Genomic DNA, 10,691 nt, shown 5'->3' on the forward strand with positions numbered 1-10,691 from the left:
GTGTAACCATTTGATTACCTGTTCAGGAGTCTTATGGCTTGGGGGTAAAAACTGTTGAGAAGCCTTTTTGTCCTAGACTTGGCACTCCGGTACCGCTCGCCATGCGGTAGTAGAGAGAACAGTCTATGACTGGGGTGGCTGGGGTCTTTGACAATTTTTAGGGCCTTCCTCTGACACTGCCTGGTGTAGAGGTCCTGGATGGCTGGCAGCTTAGCCCCAGTAATGTACTGGGCCGTACGCACTACCCTCTGTAGTGCCTTGCGGTCAGAGGCCGAGCAATTGCCGTACCAGGCAGTGATGCAACCAGTCATGCAACCATGCTCTCGATGTTGCAGCTGTAGAACCTTTTGAGGATCTCAGGACCCATGCCAAATCTTTTTAGTTTCCTGAGGGGGAATAGGCTTTGTCGTGCCCTCTTCACAACTGTCTTGGTGTGTTTGGACCATTCTAGTTTGTTTTTGATGTGGACACCGAGGAACTTGAAGCTCTCAACCTGCTCCACTACAGCCCCGTCGATGAGAATGGGGGCGTGCTCGGTCCTCCTTTTCCTGTAGTCCACAATCATCTCCTTAATCTTGGCTACGTTGAGGGATAGGTTGTTATTCTGGCACCACACGGCCAGGTCTCTGACCTCCTCCCTATAGGCTGTCTCGTCGGTCTGTGATCAGGCCTACCACTGTTGTATCATCGGAAAACTTAATGATGGTGTTGGAGTCGTGCCTGGCCATGCAGTCGTGGGTGAACAGGGAGTACAGGAGGGGACTGAGCATGCACCCCTGTGGAGCTCCAGTGTTGAGGATCAGCGTGGCAGATGTGTTGCTAACTACCCTCGCCACCTGGGGGCGGCCCGTCAGGAAGTCCAGGATCCAGTTGTAGAGGGGGGTGTTAAGTCCCAGGTTCCTTAGCTTAGTGATGAGATTTGAGGGTACTATGGTGTTGAACGCTGAGCTGTAGTCAATGAATAGCATTCTCACATAAGTGTTCATTTTGTCCAGGTGGGAAAGGACAGTGTGGAGTGCAATAGAGATTGCATCATCTGTGGATCTGTTGGGACGGTATGCAAAGTGGAGTGGGTCTAGGGTTTCTGGGATAATAGTGTTGATGTGAGTCAATACCAACCTTTCAAAGCACTTCATGGCTACGGACGTGAGTGCTACGGGTCTGTAGTCATTTAGGCAGGTTGCCTTTGTGTTCTTGGGCACAGGGACTATGGTGGTCTGCTTGAAACATGTTGGTATTACAGACTCAATCAGGTTCGAGATGGTCAGTGATCTGTTTGTTGACTTGGCTTTCGAAGACCTTAGATAGGCAGGGCAGGATGGATATATGTCTGTAACAGTTTGGGTCCAGGGTGTCTCCCCCTTTGAAGAGGGGGATGACCGCGGCAGCTTTCCAGTCCTTGGGGATCTCAGACGATATGAAAGAGAGGTTGAACAGGCTGGTAATAGGGGTTGCGACAATGGCGGCGGATAGTTTCAGAAATAGAGGGTGATGTGCTCTACATGCCTCAGTGTTGCTTGTCTCCAAGCGAGCATAGAAGTGATTTAGCTCGTCTGGTAGGCTGTTGTCACTGGGCAGCTCGCAGCTGTGCTTCCCTTTGTAGTCTGTAATAGTTTGCAAGCCCTGCCACATAAGACGAGCGTCTGAGTCGGTGTAGTATGATTCAATCTTAGCCCTGTATTGATGCTTTTCCTGTTTGATGGTTTGTTGCAGGGCATAGGAGGATTTCTTGTAAGCTTCCGTGTTAGAGTCCCGCACCTTGAAAGCGGCAGATCAACCCTTTAGCTCAGTGTGAATGTTGCCTGTAATCCATGGCTTCTGGTTGGGGTATGTACGTACAGTCACTGTGGGGACGAGGTCCTCGATGCACTTATTGATAAAGCCAGTGACTGATGTGGTGTACTCCTCAATGCCATCAGAGGAATCCTGGAACATGTTCCAGTCTGTGATAGCAAAACAGTCCTGTAGTTTAGCATCTGCTTCATCTGACCACTTTTTTATAGACTGAGTCACTGGTGCTTCCTGCTTTAATTTTTGCTTGTAAGCAGGAATCAGGAGGATAGGGTTGTGGTCGGATTTACCAAATGGAGAACAAGGGAGTGCTTTGTACGCATCTCTGTGTGTGGAGTACAGGTGATCTAGAAATGTTTCCCCTCCGATTGCACATTTATTAACATGTTGATAGAAATTTGGTTGAACCGATTTTAGTTTTCCTGCATTACAGTCTCCGGCCACTAGGAGCGCCACCTCTGGGTGAGTGGTTTCCTGTTTGTTTATTTCCTTATACAGCTGACTGAGTGCGGTCTTAGTGCCAGCATATGTCTGTGTTGGAAAATAAACAGCCAGGAAAAGTATTGATAGTGAGTCGTGTTGCCTGCAAGTCACAATATACTCTACTTCAGGCGAGCAAAATCTAGAGACTTCCTTAGATTTTGTACACCAGCTGTTGTTTACAAATATGCACAGACCACCCCCCACGTGCTGTTCTATCTAGCCGGTGCAGAGGATATCCCGCTAGTTGAGTATCCATGTCGTCATTCAGCCACGATTCCGTGAAACATAGGATATTACAGTTTTTGATGTCCCGTTGGTAGGATATTCGTGATCGTACCTCGTCTAATTTATTGTTCAATGATTGCACGTTGAGGAGTAGTATTGACGGTAACGGCAGCTTTCTCAGTCGCCTTCACCGGGTCCTGACCGGGCATCCCGCTCTTTTTCCTCTGTACCTGCGTCGCTTCCTCTTGCAAATAACAGGGATGTCGGTCCCGTGGGGTGTTTGGAGAATGTCTTGTGCGTCGTCTTTGTTGTAGAAAAAAATCTTTGTCTAATCTGAGGTGAGTGATCACTGTCCTGACATCCAGAAGCTCTTTGTCTAATCCGAGGTGAGTGATCGCTGTCCTGACATCCAGAAGCTCTTTGTCTAATCCGAGATGAGTGATCACTGTCCTGATATCCAGAAGCTCTTTGTCTAATCTGAGATGAGTGATCACTGTCCTGACATCCAGAAGCTCTTTGTCTAATCCGAGATGAGTGATCACTGTCCTGATATCCAGAAGCTCTTTGTCTAATCCGAGATGAGTGATCACTGTCCTGATATCCAGAAGCTCTTTGTCTAATCCGAGATGAGTGATCACTGTCCTGACATCCAGAAGCTCTTTGTCTAATCCGAGATGAGTGATCACTGTCCTGATATCCAGAAGCTCTTTGTCTAATCCGAGATGAGTGATCACTGTCCTGACATCCAGAAGCTCTTTGTCTAATCCGAGGTGAGTGATCGCTGTCCTGACATCCAGAAGCTCTTTGTCTAATCCGAGATGAGTGATCACTGTCCTGATATCCAGAAGCTCTTTGTCTAATCCGATATGAGTGATCACTGTCATGACATCCAGAAACTCTTTGTCTAATCCGAGGTGAGTGATCGCTGTCCTAACATCCAGAAGCTCTTTGTCTAATCCGAGATGAGTGATCACTGTCCTGATATCCAGAAGCTCTTTGTCTAATCCGAGATGAGTGATCGCTGTCCTGACATCCAGAAGCTCTTTGTCTAATCCGAGATGAGTGATCACTGTCCTGACATCCAGAAGCTCTTTGTCTAATTCGAGATGAGTGATCACTGTCCTGACATCCAGAAGCTCTTTGTCTAATTCGAGATGAGTGATCGCTGTCCTGATATCCAGAAGCTCTTTGTCTAATCCAAGATGAGTGATCGCTGTCCTGATATCCAGAAGCTCTTTGTCTAATTCGAGATGAGTGATCACTGTCCTGATATCCAGAAGCTCTTTGTCTAATCCGAGATGAGTGATCACTGTCCTGATATCCAGAAGCTCTTTGTCTAATCCGAGATGAGTGATCGCTGTCCTGATATCCAGAAGCTCTTTGTCTAATCCGAGATGAGTGATCGCTGTCCTGATATCCAGAAGATCTTTTTTGCCGTAAGATACGGTTGCAGAAACATATCCAGTGCCTGCTGAGAAACCATTGTGTGTGCATATATTCTACCCTCTCAGACACTACAAACACACCTAGTCGTCAGCATCTGCTGTATCCCAACCCATGTCTATCTACTGCACATCAGCCTGATAGAGAAACACACCATCACCATCCTGCCACAGCCTGAAGCAATGTGAACCCAATCCCCTGAGAAGAACACCTAACAGCAAGGCATTTCACAACCCCAGCAAAACAGACAACTCATCAGGCATGTAGCTACTGTCTACTAGGAATACTTCCAAAGGGCACAAGCATAACCCCCACAGACAGAGTCATATTCACTAAACACGAAATGGAAGTTAATGGGACGAAACAGGAATATACTATCCAATAAGAAATGCTTGTTTTCATTTCCATTGCAAAACGTTTTACTACAGCGTGCCCAAATGAATGTGACGCAGCTCACCTCTCAAAGACATAGTGCAGGGCAATGAAGCCCAGGGCCAGAGGCAGGGTGTAGAGCAGGTCCTGGGGTAGAGGGTACCGTTCCCCCTCCTCCATCTCTATGTCCTTCCAGGTAAACCCTGGAGGCAGCCAGTACTCCTCTTTCCATAGCCACTGGTCAAGCAATCCCTCCATCCTGCCAAGAGGAGAGGTGAGGGAGGGAAAGAGAGGTATTGTTTGAGAGCTCCAGTCTCACAAGTGGCGGTCCCTAGTGAATCGGCTGGGAGCCTGCACATTAAAATATGGCAAGCTAAATGGAGTGAACAAGACGCTGTGTCCATGATTCAAACTTCCTAGACAAAAGAAATGTTCTAAGTGAGAGCCAACATGAAATATGTGTGAGCCTTAAAATACCATACATTCCTCATTAGTGTAGCAACTCCTCCAATTACAATACAGTAGCCTACATAAAAAGCTAATAACCCAGAGCATGTTATTAGGATTGTCTGTATGTCTGTAAATCCCCAATGTTGTGTTATTATCTCTTGTCAAGTTGATAGAATTGTTGTTGAGTGGCTGGATGGACCTCGCCTCCCTGAACAGCAATGTAAACAGTCCCTCCCATTCATGATCGGGCACCTCACTCCATCAACCTTGCGCGATTTAATTGCATGCCTTCTTCAGCGTATAGAATTTCTCTGCATTTATCAGCCTGGTGAAATGTCCCAATGAATTCTCGCACCATAACGAAGAGATGGGAACATTACGGGTTTGGCATAGCACTTTGATTAATAGCTCATAATGTAGCCAATGTCAGAGATAGAGACCCCAAACAGCCCAAAACAAACGGTTTCAGTCAAATTAAGAGTTGCGCTGGCTATGCCTCGAATGACTACATAAAATTACGAGTTCATTATAGCTCCGCAATCTTCAACAAACATGCCTTAATACGACACCAAAACAACTGAGATAAATAGATCAACAATAGCCAACTATTATGTAGCCTAAAAAAAATACAACATCAATTCGCCAAAAAGCATTATGGAAGACGATAAGTGTAACTTGCTATTTATTTAAATTGAAAACAACATTGGGATTGCCTGTCCTCGCTGGAATAATGGGACGGAAAGCACAGTGTCACAGCGGTAAACGGGCAGGGGGAGCCAGCGGTAAACGTACAGGGGGAGCCAGCGGTAAACGGGCAGGGGGAGCCAGCGGTAAACGGGCAGGGGGTGGCAGGGGGAGCCAGCGGTAAACGGGCAGGGGGTGGCAGGGGGAGCCAGCGGTAAACGGGCAGGGGTGGCAGGGGGAGCCAGCGGTAAACGGGCAGGGGGGCAGGGGGAGCCAGCGGTAAACGGGCAGGGGGTGGCAGGGGGAGCCAGCGGTAAACGGGCAGGGGGGCAGGGGGAGCCAGCGGTAAACGGGCAGGGGGTGGCAGGGGGAGCCAGCGGTAAACGGGCAGGGGGTGGCAGGGGGAGCCAGCGGTAAACGGGCAGGGGGAGCCAGCGGTAAACGGGCAGGGGAGCCAGCGGTAAACGTGCAGGGGGAACCACTGGTAAACGTGCAGGGGAGCCAGTGGTAAATGTGCAGGGGGAGCCAGCGGTAAACGTGCAGGGGGAGCCAGCGGTAAATGGTTAGGGGGGCAGGGGGAGCCAGTGGTAAAAGGGCAGGGGGGCAGGGGGAGCCAGCGGTAAACGGGCAGGGGTGGGCAGCGGTAAAAGGGCAGGGGGCAGCGGTAAAAGGGCAGGGGGAGCCAGCGGTAAACGGGCAGGGGGGCAGCGGTAAACGGGCAGGTGGGGGGCAGCGGTAAAAGGGCAGGGGGAGCCAGCGGTAAACGGGCAGGGGGCAGCGGTAAACGGGCAGGGGGCAGCGGTAAAAGGGCAGGGGGGCAGCGGTAAAAAGGAAGGGGGGCAGGGGGAGCCAGCGGTAAACGGGCAGGGGGGCAGGGGGAGCCAGCGGTAAACGGGCAGATCGACTGAAACGAAACAGTTCTGTAAAGTGACATACACTAAACAGAAAACAACTACCCACAAATCAAGTGGGAAAAACAGGGTACCTAAATATGGTTCTCAATCAGAGACAACGATTGACAGCTGCCTCTGATTGAGAACCATACCAGGCCAAACACATAGAAAACCAAAACTAGAACGACACATAGAATGCCCACCCCAACTCACGCCCTGACCAACCGAAACAAGAAACATAACAAAGGAACTAAGGTCAGGACGTGACACTCCTGGCCCTTGCATGACTTCCCTTCACCAATCATTCTAAACCACATGCATCCCTTCTTCCCTAACTCATTAAGAATTTAGGAACATTTGGATAGCCATATCCAGACTTAATCATTGAACCCCAAAATAATCCCACCACCCTAGAGATGCAGCGTCTCCTTGAGGGCGCTGTACTGTTCATAACCTGGCCAATCTGGCAACCATCTCCTTTTTCCATGCTGCTAGGCTATACGTGGCTTTCGGCCAAAACCAACAGTCTTCTGAAGGGAAGGGGCTCTCCAGAGTTTCCCTAGAGGACCACCATGGCTCTACAATGCATGGCTCTGTCTGTTTCTAACCTGCTGTTGAAGGTATCCCCCCCTGTAAAAATGTTACACTGTCTTTCCTCAGGAATTCAGGGTGTGTATAGAGTCGAGGCACCTGAGATGGGGATACAGCACATGTCTAATGTCTGCTCTCTGATCATCTGACTGTCAAGGCATATTTATACTCCTATCAGATTCCAAATAATAGCCTGGAAACTGGAATACATTATATTAGGGTGTGGACTTGAGGCGCTAGTGAAATATTCTTAAATTCATTCTGATTAACTAAATTAGCTTAACATTTCTGGAAAAGCTCTCTGTTAAAAAGTAAACACTGTAATTTCAACGACTGACTAACCAAACACAAGTGTACCACAGGAGGCTGGTGGCACCTTAATAAGGATCGGCCCCTTTTTTTCAATTTTAACCTAAAATGACACATCTAACTGCCTGTAGCTCAGGCCCTGAAGCAAGGATATGCATTTTCTTGGTACCATTTGAAAGAAAACACTTTGAAGTTTGTAGAAATGTGAACGGAATGTAGGAGAATATAACACATTAGATCTGGTAAAAGATAATACAAAGAAAAAAACTATGTTTTTGTATCATCATCTTTGAAATGCAAGAGAAAGGCCATAATGTATTATTCCAACCCAGGCGCAATTTAGATATTGGACACTAGATGGCAGCAGTGTATGTGCAATGTTTTAGTCTGATCCAATGAATCATTGCATTTCTGTTCAAAATGTTGTCTCAAGACTGCCCAAATGTGCCGAATTTGTTTATTAATACCTATTCATGTTCAAAACTGTGCACTCTCCTCAACCAATAGCATGCTATTCTTTCACTGTAATAGCTACTGTAAATTGAACAATGCAGTTAGATTACAATAATTTAAGCTTTATGACAATATCAGAATGTCCTGGGAAATGTTATGTTCTTGTAACTTATCCATTAGCCTACGTTAGCTCAATCGTCCCGCAGGGGACCCACCAATGAGGATGGGCTCATGGTAATGACTGGAGCGTATTGAGTAGAATGGTATCAAAAACATCAAACACATGGCATACAGGTATTTAATGACATTCCATTTGCTCCAATCCAGTCATTATTATGAGCCGTTCTCCCCTCAGCAGCCTCCAGTGATAGTGTACTCAGTGAGCAATTCAACAAAATGTACATCAGATTCTACTGTAAATTTAACTTGACACTCTAATCTAATTTAACCTACGAATGTCAGTCTTTGTTATCACAACCACTCTAAATGTGATTTACAGTGATGTGTCTGCAGCGGTAGGACTTATGTTTCCTTTACTATTGTCCCCAAAGGCACCAGCTACACAGGTCACCATGGAGATACTGTGACCATAGCAACCATGATGTTGCTGCTTGTTCTTGTGACAGGTTTACATTGGTATGTAGGGCTGAGACCTCGATAGCATCTCCACCGGGAGAGAAATGACCTGGTCCTATAGGTTGTCGTCATCTGTTAGCATTTAATGTTTGTCACCAGAACTACAAGCAGCACTGCTTTCAACATGCACATAAGGCTTTTTCATTCCCCCATGCTGGGTAGCCTACTCAAACACACATGCACACACACACACGCACACACACACACACACACACACACACACACACACACATAAAGTTGACACACACATGCACACACCCATGCACGTCAGGCATAAAGTTGACCCCCCCTGTGTTTTCACTTTTCACACTGCTATCACTCTGGGCCGTCAGTCCGATGGTTAAGCTGTCACAGGGCATGTTTGCCATAGAGCCCTGGCTGCAGCGATGTGATTTATACCCTCAAAGCAATCACTGAATCTGTGAGAAGCAATGTGGTTATTAGACCCACGCTGGAATGTAGTCTGACAGACTGGGGTGTTCAGGCAGCCTCCCTCGGCAGCCAGCCAACCTGCAGACAGTATCAAAGTGCCCTCTGAAGGCCTGAGTCATTACACACAGAGGGGGAAAATAAACAACCTGAAAAGAACAGATGGACATTTGTCCCCCACCAAGCCTGGAGGTTGTAACTTCTTGAAACATTGTAGGGAGAAGAGAAACTCTGCTTGGTTTTGGTCTTGACCTGAAGCCAGAGAGCATTTTATAGTGCGGATTTCTCATGATCAACAGGGCCAATGACCTTTGTGAAAACAGTGTGTCATTTGGAGGGTTGTGTGTGTGTGTGTGTGTGTGTGTGTGTGTGTGTGTGTGTGTGTGTGTGTGTGTGTGTGTGTGTGTGTGTGTGTGTGTGTGTGTGTGTGTGTGTGTGTGTGTGTGTGTGTGTGTGTGTGTGTGTGCATGTACCTGTTAGATGTGTGTTACCACCGAAAGGGACCAGTGACGGTTGTCCAAACACATGAGTCCTGAGCTTATGAACTCATATCCTGTTCAAATTAACCAAGGTGATCAAAATGACAGCGATGACTAATGTAAGTGGACAAAGTGAACCTGTTTCAGACAGACTGAGAGTCACCCAATCTGCACAGCAACGAAGTGCGCTGAGAGTCACCCAATCTGCACAGCAACGAAGTGCGCTGAGAGTCACCCAATCTGCACAGCAACGAAGTGCGCTGAGAGTCACCCAATCTGCACAGCAACGAAGTGCGCTGAGAGTCAGAAAGCAAGTCAAGGGAGTGAGTGTTTTAATACATTTGAACAACACACAGACACGACACCGGAACAATAACGCCTGGGGAAGGAACCAAAGGGAGGGACACATATAGGGAAGGTAAACAGGGTCCAGTTGAGTCTGATGATGCGCAGGTGTGTGTAACGATGGTGACAGGTGTGTGCCATAACGAGCAGCCTGGTGACCTATAGGTCGGAGAGGGAGCACACGTGAGAGCAACACATTGACATGAATAATTCATTCTTCATGCTTCAAGGTTCAAAGTCAAAGCCATCAATACCAGCCATTACGAAGCTGAGCTGAAATACAATACAGAAACAAACCAGAGCATTTCAACACAGTTAGCTGTTTTCCCTAACTTCAGTGTGTTGTCTTGTAGACAGTGAAATCCCTTCCTATTGATATCTACTGTAGTTCATTCAGGGACAAGAGTTTTCACAGGAATGTTGTTTATAAATTATGTGGTAATGAAGGGTTGGTGGATGGTATAAACGACCCTCCTGAACCCCTAAATTACTGTAAAAAAAAATAATACTGTACTTTATTTTGTAATAAGAGGTTTCTGAATAATGTTTTCCGACTGTTAGAAATGATGGTGTGATGCTGGCTGAAAAATGGAAGGTTAAACTGACCATAGCTCTTGTCCTCTCTTAACCTTGGTTAATGGAGTAGACATCTCTAGTCTGCCAGTGATCAAAGCTGTTCTTCTCTGGCTGGACTTCACATAGATCCAGCTTAGACACAGCCCCAGCCTCATCCACAGAGAGGAAACAACATTTAAACAGACAGAGAGGGTGTGAAACACGGCGAAAGGGGGAAGATAAAATAAAGTGGACCTAACTGGCTGCCAAGATTCTGTGGGTTAAGCAATACCACAGACATGCAGTCCCAAGGGGCAGAGGGGTGGTTGGGGAGGCCCTGCTCGGCTGCAGACTCCCAGCCTCCAGCCTGATACCTCTCTCAGGGCCAACAACAACACAGCCAGGGAGGTAGGGAATGTGGACAGGAAACCAATATTTTACATCTCTGCTAAGCTGCTGAAGACCTGGCCAGAGTGGAGTCACATTTTGCCCAGAGAGAGAGGTCCTCCAGCAGGAAACACACTCTGCTTTCCCACGGGATCCTCCTGAAGTT

This window comes from Oncorhynchus nerka, linkage group LG25 (assembly GCF_034236695.1).
Source record: "Oncorhynchus nerka isolate Pitt River linkage group LG25, Oner_Uvic_2.0, whole genome shotgun sequence".
NCBI lineage: Eukaryota > Metazoa > Chordata > Actinopteri > Salmoniformes > Salmonidae > Oncorhynchus > Oncorhynchus nerka.